This window comes from Pelophylax lessonae, assembly GCF_965119305.1.
Source record: "Pelophylax lessonae genome assembly, chromosome: 2".
NCBI classification, from domain to species: Eukaryota; Metazoa; Chordata; class Amphibia; order Anura; family Ranidae; genus Pelophylax; species Pelophylax lessonae.
The window spans coordinates 284,561,904-284,584,120 of record NC_138769.1 but is presented as its reverse complement, the minus strand read 5'-3'; positions in this window follow the sequence as shown (position 1 = coordinate 284,584,120).

Below are 22,217 nucleotides of genomic sequence, written 5' to 3'. Positions count from 1 at the left end.
CCCCCTTCAACTTCTGGGTCTCCAAATTGGGCACATGGCCTGAGCTTGCCCTTTACGCCTTGGAGGTGCTGGCGTGCCCTGCAGCCAGTGTATTATCTGAACGGGTATTTAGCACGGCTGGGGGCGTTATAACAGACAAGCGCAGCCGCCTGTCCAGAGACAATGTGGACAAGCTCACGTTCATTAAAATGAACCAGGCATGGATCCCACGGGACTTTTCCGTACCTTATGCAGAATAGCAATGGATACCGACCTTACCCACCCATTGTTCCATTTTTGCTCTTTCTCACTCTTTTGGGGTGTACCCTCATTTAAAATTTTTGAAAAGAAGCAGTGTTGGCTACCTCGTCCTCCTCCTCAGGGCCAGATTAATGTAGGGGCTATTGGAGCTGCAGCTCCAGGCCCCTACCTTTTATATAGGCCCCGGGTTGGCCATATTCACTGTTACCGCTCTTCTGTCACTTGTAAACACAGAAGTCTGGCTTCTATGCTCGCTTCCCCAGGCAGCACCCTCAGAACCTCCCCACACAGCGTGAAGGCCGGACAAGGAGGGACAGTTGGCGATGCATGGATGTGTTTATGGGCTTCAGAGACAGCATCCCATGTTGAATTAGGCATGCATGGCTGCACCCTTCCTCCTCTGGGTGCATGGCAAGGCACGGCCCTTAAGGCCCTTCAAAATCCTCAGCACCAAGCCCATGATGCTGTTAATCCGGCCCTGGTCCTCCTCCACCGCCGCTTCCACCTACACCGCCCATAGGTGTGCGCAGCCTATTGCATTAAGGTGTGCACCCCAAAGTTGAAATACACATGCATGTGTTTGCCAGCAGGGAGAGTAATGTATCGGGGCCATGTACCTGTAGGCAAGGAGAAATAGAGCAGAGCAGGTCCCAGGGAGATCTTTCCCATCTCCTCACTGGCAATGCTATGTGCCCTAGGTGATTAGGGTGTGCCCAGGCACACCCAGCACACCCTGTGCGCACGCCTATGTCACCGCCACATCCACCACCACCTCAACCTCCCTCCTACTCCATATGGGCCTCGTCCTTCAGAGATGAAGAAGAACATTGTTTTATTTTTCTGTTTTTTTTGTTGTTTTAAGTTATTTCCCTATCCACATTTGTTTGCAGAGCACTTGCCATGCTCTTAATTACGTTTTGCTGCCATTTGCAGCACTCTAGCCCTTTCCTTTGGTGTTTTAGAGCCATTTTAGTGCCTTAAAGTTCGGGTCCCCATTGACTTCAATGGGGTTCGGTGTCCGGGAAAAGTTCGGTAAAAGTCCGGGACACGGACCCGGACTTTTTTTTAAAGTTCGGCCGAACCCGTCGAACACGGACATCTAGGTGTCCGCTCAACCCTAACATTTACAATATGTACTTAACGATAATGTGGTCATCCACTTTTTATGTATTATTTAGATATACTGAAATTTTATTTATTGTACTGGATGGTAATTCACCATCAGTTTAATTAATTTTTTGTTACCAGTATATATTCTTTCATTATCACTTTTCACCATTCATCACGTGTTTTTAGAATTTTTCTTTAAATCACTATTCTATATTTTTTCACATGTTCCATCACACACACACATCACATTTTACACATTTATATTTTTCACATACTTTTTATTTCATTTTTCACTATTTTCACCTTTATATTTATTTTTATTTTTATATTTATTTTTATATTTATATTTATTTTTATTTATTTTTATTTTATTTTATTTTATTTTATTTCATTTTGATTTTTTGTTTTTGCTTTTGTCACATTACACATTTCACATACATATTCAATATACATACCTTACTGCATGTTCACATCATACATATATATTTTTTCACACACACAACAGATTTTCATTTATCACATTACATATTTTTATCCCATTCACGGTCTCTTTAAATTGATCACAGTACTCATATACATTTTAATACAACATACATTTATGCATATATATGTGTACATATTAGTTTTTTCTAAAATTGAAGCTCTTTCCAGTTTACATTGATGGCTAGAGGTAAATTAGGCATTCACACAGGAGAAACAAAAAGAAAGCCAACGAATAACCTGAGGTGCCATCTTGCCATGGCCAAGTTCAAAGGGGTCGAGGGTGGCAGTTGTGATCGCTTACGGCCACATCACCCTGAACGCGCCCAATCTGGTCTGATCTCTGAAGCTAAGCAGGGTCGGGCTGGTTAGTACCTGGATGGGAGACCGACTGGGAATACCAGGTGCTGTAGGCTTTTGGCTTTTCCTTTATTCGTTGGCTTTCTTTTTGTTTCTCCTGAGGTGCCATCTGGCCATGGCCGGGTTTAATGGGGTCAAGGGTGGCAGTGGTGATCGCCAACGGCTACATTACCTTGAAAGCACGAAATCTCATCTGATCTTGTAAGTTAAGCAGGGTCGGGCCTGGTTAGTACCTGGATGGGAGACCTCCTGTGTAGCAGAGGAGTAGTTTAATCTACATTAGCTCTGCTGGTAAACAGGAAAACAGGTACTAATCCAACTAGGCAGGTACAGCATGCAACAATCCAGGTAGCGTTATGCAATCCTTCCCTCCCAAGAACTAGACGACACATAGGCTCGGAGTCAACTCAGAATGCCTTGTTTATTGAAAACATAAGAGATCTACACTCTGCCAAAACCCCCTCCCTCTTCATGTCATTCCACACAAACACACATCCCATAATATGCTTACAGGGCAGACAGGAACAATAGGACAATGGAATGCAGGTATTCACAATAACAAACCCCACCCCACTAGCAGGGGTCTATGAAACACTGCTGCCATATTCTAGCAATCTGCAATATATCTTTATATATTTCCTCAGGGACACTGTTCAGTAATATTATGGTCATTCTTTCAACACAAGCCACACTCTCAGTGTCCATTCCGCTACAGCCTGGGAATACCAGGTGCTGTAGGCTTTTGGCTTTTCCTTTATTCGTTGGCTTTCTTTTTTTTTCTTTTGAGGTGCCATCTTGGCATGGCCAAGTTCAAAGGGGTCGAGGGTGGCAGTGGTGATTGCCTAAGGCCACATCACCTTGAATGCTCCCAATCTCGTCTGATCTCGGAAGCTAAGCAGGGTTGGGCCTGGTTAGTACCTGGATGGGAGACCACCTGGGAATACCAGGTGCTGTAGCCTTTTGGCTTTTCCTTTATTTGTTGGCTTTCTTTTTGTTTCTCCTGAGGTGCCCTCTTGCCATGGCCAAGTTCAAAGGGGTCGAGGGTGGCAGTGGTGATCGCCTACGGCCACATCACCCTGAATGCGCCTGATCTCGTCTGATCTTGGAAGCTAAGCAGGGTCGGCTTGGTTAGTACCTGGATGAGAGACCGCCTGGGAATACCAGGTGCTGTAGGCTTTTGGCTTTTCCTTTATTTGTTGGCTTTCTTTTTGTTTCTCCTGAGGTGCCATCTTGCCATGGCCAAGTTCAAAGGGGTCGAGGGTGGAAGTAGTGATCGCCTACGGCCACATCACCCTGAACACACCCAATCTGGTCTGATCTCAGAAGCTAAGCAGGGTGGGGCCTGGTTAGTACCTGGATGGGAGACCGCCTAGGAATATAAGGTGCTGTAGCCTTTTGGCTTTTCCTTTATTCGTTGTCTTTCATTTTGTTTCTCCTGAGGTGCCATCTTGCCATGGCAGAGTTCAAAGGGGTCGAGAGTGGCAGGGGGTGATTGTGTGCAGCCACATCACCCTGAACGTGCCCTATCTCGTCTGATCTCGGAAGCTAAGCGGGGTCGGGCCTGGTTAGTACCTGGATGGGGGACTTCCTGGGAATACCAGGTGCTGTAGTCTTCTGGCTTATCCTTTATTCGTTGGCTTTCTTTTTGTTTCTCCTGATGTGCCATCTTGCCATGGCCAAGTTCAAAGGGGTCGAGGGTGGCAGTGGTGGTCGCCTACGGCCACATCGCCTTTAACGCGCCCAATCTCGTCTGATCTTGGAAGCTAAGCAGGGTCGGGCCTGGTTAGTACCTGGATGAGAGACCGCCTGGGAATGCCAGGTGCTGTAGGCTTCTGGCTTTTCCTTTATTCGTTGGCTTTCTTTTTGTTTCTCCTGAGGTGCCCTCTTGCCATGGCCAAGTTCAAAGGGGTCGAGGGTGGCAGTGGTGATCGCCTACGGCCACATCACCCTGAATGCGCCTGATCTCGTCTGATCTTGGAAGCTAAGCAGGGTCGGGCTTGGTTAGTACCTGGATGAGAGACCGCCTGTGAATACCAGGTGCTGTAGGCTTTTGGCTTTTCCTTTATTTGTTGGCTTTCTTTTTGTTTCTCCTGAGGTGCCATCTTGCCATGGCCAAGTTCAAAGGGGTCGAGGGTGGAAGTAGTGATCGCCTATGGCCACATCACCCAGAGCACACCCAATCTGGTCTGATCTCAGAAGCTAAGCAGGGTGGGGCCTGGTTAGTACCTGGATGGGAGACCGCCTAGGAATATAAGGTGCTGTAGCCTTTTGGCTTTTCCTTTATTCGTTGTCTTTCATTTTGTTTCTCCTGAGGTGCCATCTTGCCATGGCAGAGTTCAAAGGGGTCGAGAGTGGCAGGGGTGATTGTGTACAGCCACATCACCCTGAACGTGCCCTATCTCTTTTGATCTCGGAAGCTAAGCGGGGTCGGGCCTGGTTAGTACCCGGATGGGAGACCGCCTAGGAATATAAGGTGCTGAAGGCTTTTGGCTTTTTCTTTATTCATTGGCTTTCTTTTCATTTCTCCTGAGGTGCCATCTTGCCATGGCTAAGTTCAAAGGGGTCGAGGGTGGCAGTGGTGATTGCCTATGGACACATCACCCTGAACGCGCCCGATCTCATTTGATCTCGGAAGGTAAGCAGCATCAGGCCTGGTTAGTACCTGGATGGGAGACCGCCTGTGTAGCGGAGGAGTAGTATAATCTACATTGGCTCCGCTGGTAGACAAGAAAACAGGTAATAATCCAACTAAGCAGGTACAGCATGCAACAATCCAGGTAGTGTTATACAATCCTTCCCTCCCAAGAACTAGACGACACATAAGCTGGGAGTCAACTCAGAATGCCTTGTTTATTGAAAACACAAGAGATCTACACTCTGCCAAAACCCTCTCCCTCTTTGAGTCATTCCACACAAACACACATCCCATAATATGCTTACAAGGCAGACAGGAACAATAGGACAATGGAATGCTGGTATTCACAATAACAAACCCCACCCCACTATCAGGAGTCTATAAAACACTGCTGCCATATTCTAGCAATCTGCAATATATCTTTATATATTTCCTCAGAGACACTTTTCAGTAATATTATGACCATTCTTTCAACACAAGCCACACTCTCAGCGTCCATTCCGCTACAGCCTGGGAATACCAGGTGCTGTAGGCTTTCGGCTTTTCCTCTATTCGTTGGCTTTCTTTTTGAGAAGTTTGTGTCGGCCTGTATAGGCCCCAAAAAATAGCTCACATGGGTTTAACTGACAGCAAAGAATGTAGTATTGAATGGCTAGAGGTACAGCAGGCATTCAAACATTATACAGAAGTAAGTGTCGGGCTCTATAGCCCCCAAAAATTAGCTCACATGGATTTACCTGACTGCTAAGAACGTAGTATTCTGTGGCTAAAGGTACATTAGGCATTCACAGGATACAGAAGTAAGTGTCGGCCATAAAAGGCCCCAGAAATTAGCCCACATGGGTTTACCTGACACTTACCTTCAGTCACAGAATACTACGTTCTTAGTTAAACCCATGTGGGCTAATTTTTGGGGCCTATACAGGCCGACACTTACTTCTGTAGCCTGTGAATGCCTAATGTACCTTCAGCCACCAAATACTACGTTCTTAGCTGTCAGGCTAATTTTTGGGGACTTTTATGGCCGACACTTACTTCTGTATCCTGTGAATGCCTAATGTACCTTCAGCCACAGAATGCTAAATACATTCATTTTGACAAAAAAAATTTCAGACCATTGGAGACCAAGTGCAGTGTCTAAAACCAGCTTTTTAAGACTCTAAAAGACAAAAATACAGTCATTTTTGACTAAAAAGTTTGTCAGACCTTTGGTGACCAAATACAGTTATTTTGGCTAAGAAAAGCTTTTTAGACACCTGGAGACCAAAAAAGAGTAATTTTGACCAAAGAATTTTTTTCAGGCCATTGGAGCCAAATGTCTAAAATCTTGTCTAAAACCGACTTTTTAAGGCACTAAAAGACAAAAATACAGTCAATTTGAATACTTTTTTTCAGACCTTTGGTGACCAAATGCAGTTATTTGACTAGAAAAAGGCTTTTTAGACACTTGGAGACCAAAATAGAGTCATTTTGACCAAAAAACTTTTTTTCAGGCCATTGGATTCAAATGTCTAAAATCTTGTCTAAAACCGGCTTTTTAAGGCTCTAAAAGACAAAAATATAGTCATTTAGACTAAAAAAACAATTTCAGACCTTTGGTGACCAAATGCAGTTATTTTGACTATAAATTGCTTTTTAGACACTTGGAGACCAAAATAGAGTCATTTTGACCGAAAATTTATTTTCAGGCCATTGGAGCCCAAATGGCCGGTTTGGGACAAATCTTGTCTTAAACCGGCTTTTTAAAGCTCTAAAAGACAAACATATAGTCATTTTGACTAAAGTTTTTTTTCAGACCTTTGGTGAACAAATGCAGTTATTTTGACTAAAAAAAAGGCCTTTTAGACACTTGGAGACCAAAATAGAGTCATTTTGACTGAAAACATTTTTTCAGGCCATTGGAGCCCAAATGGCCGGTTTTAGACAAATCTTGTCTAAAACCGACTTTTTAAGGCACTAAAAGACAAAAATACAGTCAATTTGAATACTTTTTTTTTCAGACCTTTGGTGACCAAATGCAGTTATTTGACTAGAAAAAGGCTTTTTAGACACTTGGAGACCAAAATAGAGTCATTTTGACCAAAAAACTTTTTTTCAGGCCATTGGATTCAAATGTCTAAAATCTTGTCTAAAACCGGCTTTTTAAGGCTCTAAAAGACAAAAATATAGTCATTTAGACTAAAAAAACAATTTCAGACCTTTGGTGACCAAATGCAGTTATTTTGACTATAAAATGCTTTTTAGACACTAGGAGACCAAAATAGAGTCATTTTGACCAAAAAACTTTTTTTCAGGCCATTGGATTCAAATGTCTAAAATCTTGTCTAAAACCGGCTTTTTAAGGCTCTAAAAGACAAAAATATAGTCATTTAGACTAAAAAAACAATTTCAGGCCTTTGGTAACCAAATGCAGTTATTTTGACTATAAAATGCTTTTTAGACACTTGGAGACCAAAATAGAGTCATTTTGACCAAAAATTTCTTTTCAGGCCATTGGAGCCCAAATGGCCGGTTTTAGACAAATCTTGTCTTAAACCGGCTTTTTAAAGCTCTAAAAGACAAAAATACATTCATTTTGACTTAATTTTTTTTCAGACCTTTGGTGACCAAATGCAGTTATTTTGACTTAAAAAAGGCTTTTTAGACACTTGGAGACCAAAATATAGTCATTTTGACCAAAACATTTTTTCAGGCCAGTGGAGCCAAATGTCTAAAATCTTGTCTAAAACCGGCTTTTTAACGCTCTAAAAGACAAACATATAGTCATTTTGACTAAAGTTTTTTTTCAGACCTTTGGTGAACAAATGCAGTTATTTTGACTAAAAAAAAGGCCTTTTAGACACTTGGAGACATAAATAGAGTCATATTGACCAAAAATATTTTTTCAGGTCATTGGAGCCAAATGGCCGGTTTTAGACAAATCATGTCTAAAACCGGCTTTTCAAGGCTCTAAAAGACAAAAATACATTCATTTTGACTAAAAAAAATTTCAGACTTTTGGTGACTAAATGCAGTTATAGACTCTAAAAGGCTTTTTAGACACTTGGAGACCAAAATAGAGCTCCAATAGCCTGAAAAAATTTTTTTTGGTCAAAATGACTCTATTTTGGTCTCCAAGTGTTTAAAAAACGGAAAATTTATATCAAATACTTACCGTAATTTTCCTTTCCTGATGGACTCCATGGCAGCATACGTTTGGGTAGCCCCGCCTCCACTCCTACCCTATAGGACCCCACTCCCATAAATCCTTGCTCCCTTTCAGCATCCGTGTTCTGTAACTAGCCTACTCAGGAACTGGGAGGGGACTCCTGCTGCCATGGAGTCCATCAGGAAAGGAAAATTACGGTAAGTATTTGATATAAATTTTCCGTTTTCCTGACAGACTCCATGGCAGCATACGTTTGGGAAATAACTCGCCAAAACACAATTGGGTGGGCAGATGCTGATAAATTTTAATTAACACCTGCAACAGATAATACTTGAGCACCAAAACCAACAGAAGAAAGAGCCGCCGGCTCAACACAATAATGTGACATAAATGTATGAATGGACGACCAAGACGCTGCTCTGCAGACCACATCCGGAGCGACATGTCTTGAAGCTGCCCATGAAGTAGCGACCCCACGCGTAGAATGTGCAGTCACCGCTTTAGGAGGAACCAGACCCTTCTCTCTATAAGCCCACTGAATTGCCTCTACTATCCAGGAGGCAATTGATCTTGAAGAGGCACGCATACCTTTGTTCTTCCCAGACAATAGGACGAAGAGATAATCTGTCTTCCGGAAAGAGGCTGTAGCTTCCAAGTACTGTCTGAGCGTGTTGCCCACATCCAGAGGATGGACTACCGGAGGTTCGGCCGATGAATTGAAAGTAGGGAGAACAATTTCTTGGTTCTCATGAAAGACCGACGTGACTTTAGGCCTTGCTCCCAGCATTGGAATAAGGACAACCCTATCCGGGAAAAAGGTCAGAAAAGGTTCCTTACTTCCCAGACTTTGGATCTCTGACACCCTCTTTGCAGATGTGATAGCCACCAGAAAGACTGTCTTGAGGGTGAGATGCTTCACAGATATAGGATCTTCAAGACTTGAGCCAACCGATGATAAGAAATCAAGGACCAAAGGCATGTCCCACTTGGGGAATCTCAGCTTCTTTTGTGGCCTTAGCCTTACCGCCCCTTTGAAGAATTGCCTGATCAAAGGATGTGCAGCCCAGGAAATGCCTGTGAAAGCGGATATGGCTGAGACTTGGACTCGCAAGGCGCTCACTGAAAGAGGCAACTCCAATCCCGATTGAAGAAAAGAAAGAATATCTTGCACGGAAGGAGATGACCAGGACTTTCCTTTGGACTCTAGGAAAGAAGTAAACCTAGCCCAAATCCTTTCATAGGTTTTATTCGTGCTTTGTCTTCTAGCACTCAAAAGAGTTGGTATGGCTACTTCCGGACATCCTAACGCTTCCAGCCTTCCCCTTTCAAAAACCAGACCCGAAGGTGCAGACGGGCTGGGCATGGGTGAAGGATGGAGCCCTGGGACAGCAGATCCGCCCTGAGAGGAAGAGGGACTGGGTCGCGGTAGCTCAGCTGGAATAGTAGGGGAAACCACGGTCTGTTGGGCCAGAACGGGATTACTGCAACCACTTTGACTGACTCCATCTTGACTCTCCGCAGGAATTGAAAGATGACTGGTACTGGGGGAAAGGCATAAGCCTTGTGAAACCTCCAGCAATCTGTCAGGGCATCCACCCCGAATGCTCTGGGATCTCTGTTCCTCGAGTAAAACTTCTGCAACTTCCTGTTGTTGAAGGAGGCAAATAGATCCACCTCTGGGATGAATTCCAAGGACAGGATCCAGTTGAACACATCCTCGTGGAGAGACCACTCGTTGTTGTTGAGTTGTGTTCTCGAGAGGAAATCTGCTTGTGTGTTCTGCGCCCCTGGTATGTAAACCGCCGACAGATTGACCAGGTTTCTCTGAGCCCAGGTCATTATTGGCTCTACTTCCCGAAGCAGGGATGCACTGCGAGTTCCGCCTTGTCTCCTCACATAAGCTACTGCAGTCGTGTTGTCTAACCTCAGCATGACTGAGGTGCCCCGAATGAGGTGGCCGAAGGCTAGTAACACTTGAAAGGCCGCTCGTAGTTCCAAGATGTTGGACACAGTCTGGCGAGAACAAAAGTCCCATTTCCCTTGTGCCATCTCTGTTCCGCAATGGCCGCCCCAGCCGGTGTTGCTGGCGTCTGATGTCACTGTCACCCAAGATATGGGAGCTATGGAGTGACAATTGCGCAAATTCTTCAGCTGTAGCCACCAAGGAAGCCAGCTCTTCATGGTTGCGGTTATCACTATTCGCTGAGAATTGCTGACTCCGTTCCATTGCTGAAGAAAACCCCTCTGAAAAGGCCTCATCTTCCAGAGAGCCCACCTCACCATAGGGGCTGTTGACACCATGGTGCCAATTACTCTTAGGCATTGTTTTGCTGTGAGACGGGATGCCGACAAAGCCAGAGACACTCTGTCCCTGATTACCGGAATCTTTTCTTCTGGCAGAGAGATGGTACTGTTCTTGGTGTTGAACAGCGCGCCCAAAAAGACCAGGGACTGAGTGGGAATCAGATGGCTCTTTTCTCTGTTCAGGATCCAGCCGAACCTCTCCAGAGACGAGATGACCAGAGCTAGATGTTCCAGGATGACAGATTTGTCTTGGGCCAGAAGAAGGAGGTCGTCCAGATAATGATAAAGACGGACCTCTCTCAGTCTTATCAAGGCTACCACCGCTAACAAGACCTTCGAAAAGGTACGAGGCGACGTGGAAAGCCCGAAGGGGAGACATACAAATTGAAGATGACGTTGGCCGACCGAGAATCTTAGATATTGCTGAAACTCTGTTGCCACTGGTACGTGGAAGTATGCATCCTTCAGGTCTACTGAGACCATCCAATCTCCCGGTTGAACGGCTTGCTGAATGGAGAATAGAGTCTCCATCTTGAATTTTTCTCCTTTGATGAAGCGATTCAAGTGCGTCAGATCTATCACTGGTCTCCAGGCGCCGCTCTTCTTGCGCACCATAAAAAGAGGGGAGTACACTCCGAGTCTTCTTTCTGACTCTGGCACTGGAACCACTGCTCCTTGAGTGACTAGCGAGTCTACGTAGGATAAGAGAATCTCTCTCTTGTCTCCTGACCACGGAAGGGATGTAGGAACAAATCTGTCTCCGGGAATACTGATGAAGGTCCAAGAATGACCTGCAGAGACCGTGTTGACGACCCAAGCATCCCGGATTGAGGCCGCCCAGACCTGCCGAAAGTGAAAGAGACGACCTCCCACCTGACTGGCCTGAGCGGGCCCAATCTCAAAAGGACTTCGTCGTATCTCTATCCCCAGACGGATTGCTCTTGGGGCCTTTCCGAAAGGAAGACTGCCTGGACTTCCAATTCCTTCCAAATTCTCTTCCTGCCCTATAACTACGTGCCTCCCTGGCACGGTCAGTACTTTGTTTTCTGGGAGGAAGTCTTTTCTGACCAAGAAGACGCCTATCCTGGGGAAGGAAGCCCGACTTACCACCAGTAGCCTTAGAGATGGCGCTATCCAACTTATTCCCAAAGAGGGAAGAACCCTCAAAGGGAATGCGGCACCACACCTGCTTAGAAGCAGGATCAGCCAACCAAGGGCGTAACCAAGGTGCACGCTTTGCTGTAACAGATGATAGCATCCCTCGTGCTAACAGGCGTATAATATCAATAGACGCCCCCCCCAGGAAGGCTGAGGCCAGCTTTAGCTCCTGGATAGGAGAATTCTTGGCTGCATCTTCAGAGAAACTTCTGAGAGAGTCATCAACATTGTCCACCCATACTTCCATGGCTTTGGACAGGGATGCCAAGGCTAGGGCCGGTTTACAGGCAGCTCCCACTGAAAGATAGACACGCTTCAGATCCGTGTCGATTCTTCTGTCGAGAGGATCCTTAAAGGAAACCGTATCCTCAAGAGGCAAAGTGACATGTTTTACTAGCCTCATCACCGCCGCATCCACGAGCGGAGGAGATTCCAGGTGTTTGACTTCCTCTTCCTTGAATGGATAGAGTTTAGCCAATTTTGAGACCATGGAGTTCTTCCTCTCCACCTTGCTCCATTCTTCCGTAATGATATCTCCCAATTCAGGAATGAATGGAAAATTTAGTCGCTCTTTGCTCAGCTGCTTAAAATATTTTCTCTGCTTGGGAGCGGAGACCGCTGGATCCTCCCAGTTCAAGGTTTCTCTGATTGCTTTCACCAACGGTGGAACCAGGCTGAAAGAAAATCCTAAGCTGGATTCATCTTGGTCAGAATCACTCTCAGTTTCAAATACAGAGGGATGGCTAGGTTCAGAAGATTCAAGGACCCATCCGCCAGACGATTCTCTAACAGGAGAGACAGATGGCTCTGGTACTGGAGACTGCCGCCTATTAAAATCAGCCAGGGAGTCCTTGACTATGCGCTTGACCATGGACTCAAGCCGTCGGTCAGAGCTTCCCCTTTCACCCGCTGCTCGGGAATAACAGGAGTCGCATAGCGATTTTCCGTCCAGTAAACGAATACCGCAGCCCCAGCATTTTCTCTCGCTGGATTGGTGTGAAGACCTAACGGGTGACCGGTCTTTACTGCGGTATCTGGACTTGGAAGAGGAGCCACGTTTGGAGGAAGAGCGGTGCTGCTGCGTTTTCGCATGGCGATCTTCCTGTGTGCCTTGAGGCTGTTCAGACCTAGAGGAGCTGCAAAGGGAACATACAAAGGAATAATGTACCAGACCGCCCGTATATCCTGCTCCCCCCCCCCAAATCCAGCCCTACACTTACCTAAGAGAGGGCTGGTCACAGGGGAGCGGTGATGTATCCATTAGGAAGGCAGACAGAAACACTAGAAAAGATCAAATGCAAAATACACTAGCACCGTGCATAGTACTAATACTGGCAAAAAGGGGCCCCCCATGGAGCAGATAAACATACCTTGAATGGGGAGCGAACGGTCGTGGGAACGCCGCAATCCACAGTCAGTCCCACAGTCTGTGGAACTGACAGATCTTTAAATTTGGTTACCTATTGCGCATGCGCGAGTAGCGGCAATTGCCGCTACTGCGCATGCGCGAACCAAGCCTCGCTCTCGGTCCGCCGGCGCGCATGCGCAGAGTGACCGAGAACGCCGAGGATGGAACGCAGAGCGTTCCACGGCGTCCATTGAACCTCCCGGACCACCAGGAAGTATACGGAGAGGCAAGGAGCCGCACACTAGATCACCAGGGATGCACTAGACCCCAGGCAAGTAAGTACATAGAAAAGATAAGAAAAAGGCACTTACCCATCCACATCGCTTACCGCTAGACACCAGGGATATATCAAGTCAGCCATTGGGAGATAAATTCCAGCGATGGGGCAATGCACATGAGGCCACCCGCAGCAGCCGGGCTCACTGGCCATCCAATTTGGCCTGCTTCGTCAGGCATTTTTAGGCTCCTATTCAGCATGCCCACCCCATACCCCGCAGCAGCAAGGGCTTATTGGGGAACCAACTCCAGCCGACCGTCATTACCCTGCGTCCGTAAAAGCGATCATCACAGAAAGTAGGAATTCAGCACCAAACAGGTGCAGGAGGAGGACAAAAAAAGAACACGGATGCTGAAAGGGAGCAAGGATTTATGGGAGTGGGGTCCTATAGGGTAGGAGTGGAGGCGGGGCTACCCAAACGTATGCTGCCATGGAGTCTGTCAGGAAAGCCTTTTTCTAGTCAAAATGCATTTGGTCACCAAAGGTCTGGAAAAAAATGTATTCAAATTGACTGTATTTTTGTCTTTTAGTGCTTTAAAAAGCCGGTTTTAGACAAGATTTTAGACATTTTGGCTCCAATGGCCTGAAAATCTTTTTGGTCAAAATGACTCTATTTTGGTCTCCAAGTGTCTAAAGAGCCCTTTTTAGTATAAATAACTGCATTTGGTCACCAAAGGTCTGAAAAATAAATTTAGTCAAAATGAATGTATTTTTGTCTTTTAGAGCCTTAGAGATTTGTCTAAAACTGGCTATTTGGGCTCCAATCGCCTGAAAAAAATTTTTGGTCAAAATGGTCTGGAAAAAAAATGGCCTGAAAAAAAATTTTGGCCTGAAAAAAAATTTTGGTCAAAATGACTCTATTTTGGTCTCCTTTTGTAGTCAAAATAACTGCATTTGGTCACCAAAGGTCTGAAATTTTTTTAGTCCAAATAACTATATTTTTGTCTTTTAGAGCATTAAAAAGCTGGTTTTAGACAAGATTTTAGACATTTGGCTCCAATGGCCTGAAAAACATTTTTTGGTCAAAATGACTCTGCCTGCTGTACCTCTAGCCATCCAATACTACATTCTTTGCTGTCAGTTAAACCCATGTGAGCTAATTTTTGGGGCCTAAACAGTCCGACGCTTACTTCTGTATCCTGTGAATGCCTAATGTACCTCTTGCCATCAAATACTACGTTCTTTGCTGTCAGTTAAACCCATGTGAGCTATTTTTTGGGGCCTATACAGGCCGACACAAACTTCTCAAAAAGAAAGCCAACGAATAAAGGAAAAGCCAAAAGCCTACAGCACCTGGTATTCTCAGGCTGTAGCGGAATGGACGCTGAGAGTCTGGCTTGTGTTGAAAGAATGACCATAATATTACTGAACAGTGTCCCTGAGGAAATATATAAAGATATATTGCAGATTGCTAGAATATGGCAGCAGTGTTTCATAGACCCCTGCTAGTGGGGTGGGGTTTGTTATTGTGAATACCGGCATTCCATTGTCCTATTGTTCCTGTCTTCCTTGTAAGCATATTATGGGATGTGTGTTTGTGTGGAATGACTCAAAGAGGGAGAGGGTTTTGGCAGAGTGTAGATCTCTTGTGTTTTCAAAAAAAAAAGGCATTCTGAGTTGACTCCCAGTTCTTGGGAGGGAAGGATTGTATAACACTACCTGGATTGTTGCATGCTGTACCTGCTTAGTTGGATTATTACCTGTTTTCCTGTTTACCAGCGGAGCCAATGTAGATTAAACTACTACTCCGCTACACAGGCAGTCTCCCATCCAGGTAGTAACCAGGCCTGACGCTACTTAGCTTCCAAGATGAGGCGCGTTCAGGTTGATGTGGCCGTAGGCGATCACCACTGCCACCCTCGACCCCTTTGAACTTGGTCATGGCAAGATGGTTCCTTAGGAGAATCAAAAATAAAGCCAACGAATAAAGGAAAAGCCAAAAGCTTACAGCACCTGGTATTCCCAGGTGGTCTCCCATCCAGGTACTAACCAGGCCTGACCCTTCTTAGCTTCTGAGATCAGACGAAATCAGGTGCGTTCAGGGTGATGTGGCCATAGGCAATAACCACTGCCACCATTGACCCCTTTGAACTTGGCCATGGCAAGATGGCACCTCAGGAGAAACAGAAAGAAAGCCAACGAATAAAGCAAAAGCCAAAAGTCTACAGCACTTGGTATTCCCAGGCAGTCTCCCATCCTGGTTACAGGCCTGACCCTGCTTAGCTTCTGAGATCAGACGAGATCGGGCGCGTTAAGGGTGATGTGGCCATAGGCAATAACCACTGCCACCATTGACCCCTTTGAACTTGGCCATGGCAAGATGGCACCTCAGGAGAAACAAAAAGAAAGCCAACGAATAAAGCAAAAGCCAAAAGTCTACAGCACCTGGTATTCCCAGGCGGTCTCCCATCCAGGTACTAAACAGGCCTGACCCTGCTTAGCTTCCAAGATCAGACGAGATGGGGTGTGTTCAGGGTGATGTAGCCATAGGTGATCACCACTGCCACCCTCGACCCCTTTGAACTTGGCCATAGCAAGATGTCACTTCAGGAGAAACAAAAAGAAAGCCAACGAATAAAGGAAAAGCCTACAGCACCTGGTATCTAGTGGGAGGGAAGGATTGTATAACGCTACCTGGATTGTTGCATGCTGTACCTGCCTAGTTGGATTATTACCTGTTTTCCTATCTACCAGCAGAGCCCATGTAGATTAAACTACTCCTCCGCTACACAGGCGGTCTCCCATCCAGGTACTAACCAGGCCCGACCTTGCTTAGCTTCCGAGATCAGACCAGATTGGGCGTGTTCAGGGTGATGTGGCCGTAGGCGATCACTACTTCCACCCTCAACCCCTTTGAACTTGGCCATGGCAAGATGGCACCTCAGGAGAAACAAAAAGAAAGCCAACGAATAAAGGAAAAGCCAAAAGCCTACAGCACCTGGTATTCCCAGTCGGTCTCCCATCCAGGTACTAACCAGGCCCGACCCTGCTTAGCTTCTGAGATCAAACGAGATTGGGCGCGTTCAGGGTGATGTGGCCGTAGCCGAGCACCACTACCACCCTCGACCCCTTTGAACTTGGCCATGGCAAGATGGCACCTCAGGTTATTCGTTGGCTTTCTTTTTGTTTCTCCTGTGTGAATGCCTAATTTACCTCTAGCCATCAAATACTACGTTCTGTGCTGTCAGTTAAACCCATGTGAGCTAATGTTTGGGGCCTATACAGGCCGACACTTACTTCAGTCTACTGTGAATGCCTAATGTACCTCCAGCCATCAAATACACTACGTTCTTTGCTGTCAGTTAAACCCATGTGAGCTAATTTTTGGGGCCTATACAGTCCGACACTTGCTTCTGTATACTGTGAATGCCTAATGTACCTTCAGCCATCAAATACACTATGTTATTTGCTGTCAGTTAAACCCATGTGAGCTAGGTTTTGGGGCCTATACAGGCTGACACTTACTTCTGTATCCTGTGAAAGCCTAATGTACCTCCAGCCATCAAATACTACGTTCTGTGCTGTCAGTTAAACCCATGTGAGCTAATGTTTGGGGCCTATACAGTCCGACACTTACTTCTGTATACTGTGTGAATGCCTAATGTACCTCAAGCCATCAAATACTACGTTCTTAGTTGTCAGGTAAACTGATGTGGGCTAATTTTTGGGGCCTTTTATGGCCGACACTTACTTCTTTATCCTGTGAATGCCTAAGGTACCTTCAGCCACAGAATACTACATTCTTAGCTGTCAGGTAAACCCATTTGGGCTCATTTTTGGGGCCTATACAGGCCGACACTTACTTCTGTACCCTGTGAATGCCTAATGTACCTTCAGCCACACAATACTACGTTCTTAGCTTTCAGGTAAACCCATTTGGGCTAATTTTGTGGGGCCTTTTATGGCCGACACTTACTTCTTTATCCTGTAAATGCCTAATGTACCTTCAGCCACAGAATACTACATTCTTAGCTATCATGTAAACCCATGTGGGCTATTTTTTGGGGCCTTTTATGGCCGACACTTACTTCTGTATCCAGTGAATGCCTAATGTACATTCAGCCAAAGAATACTACGTTCTTAGCTGTCAATTAAACCCATGTGGGCTAATTTTTGAGGTTATACAGGCCGACACTTACTTCTGTATCCTGTGAATGCCTAATATACCTTCAGCCACCAAATACTACGTTCTTAGCTGTCAGGTAAACCCATGTGGGCTAATTTTTGGGGCCTTTTACGGCCGACACTTACTTCTGTATCCTGTGAATGAAACATTTTTTTATTCAAAATGACTGAATTTTTGTATTTTAGAGTCTTAAAAAGCCGGTTTTAGTGAAGATCGCTGCATTTTGCTCTCCAATGCCCTGAAAATGTTATTGGTCAAAATGACTCTATTTTGGTCTCCAAGTGTCTTAAAAGCCTTTTTTAGTCAAAATAACTGCATTTGGTCACCAAAAGTCTGAAAAAATTATTTTAGTCAAAATTACTTTATTTTTGTCTTTTAGAGTTTTAAAAAGCCGGTTTTAGACAAGATTACTGTATTTTGTCTCCAATGGTCTGAAAATTTTTTTGGGGTCAAAATGACTGTATTTTTGTCTCACCCTGAATGCGCCTGATCTCGAAGCAAAGCAGGGCCGGGCCTGGTTAGTACCTGGATGGGAGACCACCTGGGAATACCAGGTGCTGTAGCCTTTTGGCTTTTCCTTTATTCGTTGGCTTTCTTTTTGTTTCTCCTGGCCCATTCATTACATGCTCTACACGCTATGTCCTGTATGTTTTGCGTTGCCCATGTGGTTTGGAATACGTGGGCCGCACGATACGCCAGCTGCATGTACGGTTAAACGAGCATGTGGCTAATATTATAAAAGCTTTCTCTAAACATAGCGTGTCAAGGCACTATGCTCTCTGCCATAATAAAGATCCTAGTGGCACTATTTTTATGGGGATTGATAAATTCCCGGGTAATTGGAGGGGTAGCAATCTGATGAGAGGGGTCTCCCAGTTGGAGACCAGTTGGATTTACCGCCTCAAATCCTATGCCCCTCACGGGCTCAATATTGATTGGGACATCAATTCCTTCATCAATAATTCATAATTCATAGTTTGAAGGTAGATTGCCTGTATACTAGTTGCCTATAACAAATGAGTTCATGTGTTTTTATCTGGATTTTCTTTTTGAGAGGCCTTTTTAATATGTTTTTATTTAAGATCATGTATTTTAGATTTATGATTGGTAATATTGCTAATATATCTTTTATGTATTAGGCGGTGTGGTCGGAGTCTCCCGATTTTTTTATTTATGCTGAGAGATGGCGCCGGTTTCCACTGTGGTCCATTGTGACCATCTAATCATGCAAAGCTAATGGATACTTGTGTGTTTAGCTCAATTGGGCTTACATATGCTGTATCCATCTGCATAAGATTTATTTTGCACTGAATATTGTATGAGTGCTAATATTGGTCTTGATTGACTCTTAATGTGACATCCGGTTAATGTTTGGTTCCGGACGTTGGTACGCACGTGAACCGCATTCTAAGTCCGGATGTCTCTTCTTCCGGGATCCAGGACCTGTCTATTGCCCCGCCTATCCGTCTCCGTCAGCGCATAAATTGTGGACGTTCACTGCAGGCCACACCCCCTGACGACGTCAGTCTCTGATGAAATGCGTAGGAGGAGCCTGCGGTGCGTCACACTGAGACCACGGAGGGGACGCGGCGGCCATTTTTTCGGCAGGAATCGAGCCTCGAGGACACCCTGATTTAAACACGCCATACAAACTACAGCCAAATGTGAGTTGCCACTTTGAGAATTGCGTCCAATATAGTTGTTTAATGGTACTACACTATGGCAGTTGTTTCCCTCTTTACATGTTATAACTATCTGTGAGGAAGTGGATGTGATCAGAGAGTGAGCCAGTGCAGGATTTGCCAGTGGAGGTTGAAATATGCTGTTTTTGATCTCTGTCATGGGGGTCAAATCATTGTGGTAAGAGGCCAACCTTTACCTTTGGTGGTGGTACTTCCTGCACGGGGATATCGGTGTTTGGAGTGTCCTTAGGAGCACCTTAACTTACTTCTGTATACTGTGTGAATGCCTAATGTACCTCCAGCCACAAAATACTACGTTCTTAGTTGTCAGGTAAACTGATGTGGGCTAATTTTTGGGGCCTTTTATGGCCGACACTTACTTCTTTATCCTGTTAATGCCTAATGTACCTTCAGCCACAGAATACTACGTTCTTAGCTGTCAGGTAAACCCATTTGGGCTAATTTTTGGGGCCTTTTATGGCCGACACTTACTTCTTTATCCTGTAAATGCCTAATGTACCTTCAGCCACAGAATACTACGTTCTTAGCTGTCAATTTTTGTCTTTTAGAGCCTTAAAAAGCCGGTTTTAGACAAGATTTTAGACATTTGGCTCCAATGGCCTGACAATTTTTTTTGGTTAAAATAACTATTTTGGTCTCCAAGTGTCTAAAAAGCCTTTTTTAGTCAAAATAACTGCATTTGGTCACCAAAGGTCTGAAAAACTTTTTTAGTCAAAATGACTGTATTTTTGTCTTTTAGAGTCTTAAAAAGCCAGTTTTAGACAAGATAACTGCATTTTGCTCTTCAATGGCCTGAAATTTTTTTGGTCAAAATGACTATTTTGGTCTCCAAGTGTCTAAAAATCCTTTTTAGTCAAAATAACGGCATTTGGTCACCAAAGGTCTGAACATTTTTTTAGTCAAAAAAGCCGGGTTTAGATAAGATTTGTCTAAAACTAGCCATTTGGGCTCCAATGGCCTGAAAAGATATTTTCGGTCAAAATTACTCTATTTTGGTCTCCAAGTGTCTTAAAATCCTTTTTTAGTCAAAATAACTGCATTTGGTCAACAAAGGTCAGAAAAAAAATTTAGTCAAAATGACTATATTTTTGTCTTTTAGAGCCTTAAAAAGCCGGTTTTAGACAAGATTTTAGACATTTGGCTCCAATGGCCTGAAAAAAATGTTTTGGTCAAAATTACTCTATTTTGGTCTACAAGTGTCTAAAAACCTTTTGTTAGTCAAAATAACGGCATTTGGTCACCAAAGGTCTGAAATTTTTTTTGGCAAAATGACTGTATTTTTGTCTTTTAGAGCCTTAAAAAGCCGGTTTTAGACTTGATTTGTCTAAAACCGGCCATTTGGGCTCCAATGGCCTGAAAAAAGTTTTTGGTCAAAATGACTTTATTTTGGTCTCCAAGTGTCTAAAAAGCCTTTTTAAGTCAGAGTCTGCAGTGTCGGCGAAACATGTTGGACCTGGGTGACCCCACTACTCTAGGATATGGTTCATAATTTTATGTATTACATATTTTCTATATTGACTGTCTTTTGATGCCTTTGCATCTGTGTCTTTTTTAACAATTTTGTACACATGTATTAATAAAATCATTATATTTTAAATTGGTCTTTTATTTATCTATTCATGCCAAGTAACTCCTGCCTACAAAGTCCCAGGTTGGGTGTTTCCTCAGAATACACAGTTCCCTGTGGGGCTCATTTAGGGTCTGGTGTATTGGAACACCAATACCACTTGATACACTTTTTTCTCATATGTCCTTAGGGATGTGGCAGGACCTTTCTTGGCTTACTGGCATTTAGGGTCGGCACCTAACATTTTCTACTTACTTCTGCATCCTGTGAATGCCTAATGTACCTTTAGCCACAGAATACTACGTTCTTAGCAGTCAGGTAAACCCATGGGAGCTAATTTTTGGGGCCTATACAGGCCGACACTTACTTCTGTATACTGTGTGAATGCCTGATGTACCTCTAGCCATCCAATAATACGTTCTTTGCTGTCAGTTAAACCTATGTGAGCTAATTTTTGGGGCCTAAACAGGCCGACACTTACTTCTGTATACTGTCAATGCCTGATGTACCTCCAGCCATCAAATACACTATGTTCTTTGGTGTCAGTTAAACCCATGTGAGCTAATTTTTGGGGCCTATACAGGCCGACACTTACTTCTATATCCTGTGAATGCCTAATGTACTTCCATCCTTTAAATACTACATTCCTTGCTGTCAGTTAAACCTATGTGAGCTAATTTTTGGGGTCTATAAAGGCCAACACTTACTTCTGTATACTGTGAATGCCTAATGTACCTTGAGCCACAGAATACTACGTTCTTAGCTGTCAGTTAAACCCATGTGGGCTAATTTTTGGGGACTATACAGGCCGACACTTACTTCTGTATCCTGTGAATGCCTAATGTACCTTCAGCCTCCAAATACTACATACTTAGCTGTCAGGTAAACCCATGTGAGCTAATTTTTGGGGCCTATACATGCTGACACTTACTTCTGTATACTGTGTGAATACCTAATGTACCTCTAAACAAAACGATTCAGGATGCTCATAATTGTCCGTTATGTTCCGCGGAACGACCTTCTCTTTGCCACAAGTTCTGGTCCTGTCCCTATATCACGACATTCTGGGACCAGGTACTGACCTTCATCAGGGAAGTGACGAAGTGGCACATACACAAAGACCCTATATTGCTCCTGTTCGGTTAATGGGACAAACGCCTCCAAAAGTGGTCTAGCACCCCTGCCTCGCCACATCGTCTGTGGATCCTGACCTGTTTACTGGTGGCCAGAAGGACAATCCTAACTAATTGGATCTCCACAACTCCCCCCTTAGTTTCCCAGGTCAGATAAGAGCTTTCCACACTTCTTTCCATTGACTGCCTCAACACGGATTTTTCAGCCCCATCCTCACGGAAATCATTTCTACAGAAATGGGACAATTACGTCAAGTACTCCTTCTCCAAATCCGACCCCTCTATGGATCAATATACATTTACGTTCCAGGACTCGCCCAAGAACTCTCCCCCACTCTCACATTCCCCATCAGTTTCCATGCTCTTTTCACTCTGGACCGCCCTGCCCTAATTTGCATAATGTCTGTATTTAATTGTACCTTTTCTGTTGTTGATACTCACGTGTTATATTACAAAATTTAAAAAAAAAAAAAAAAGGAAAAGCCAAAAGCCTTACAGCACCTGGTATTCCCAGGCGGTCTCCCATCCAGGTACTAACCAGGCCTGACCCTGCTTAGCTTCCAAGATC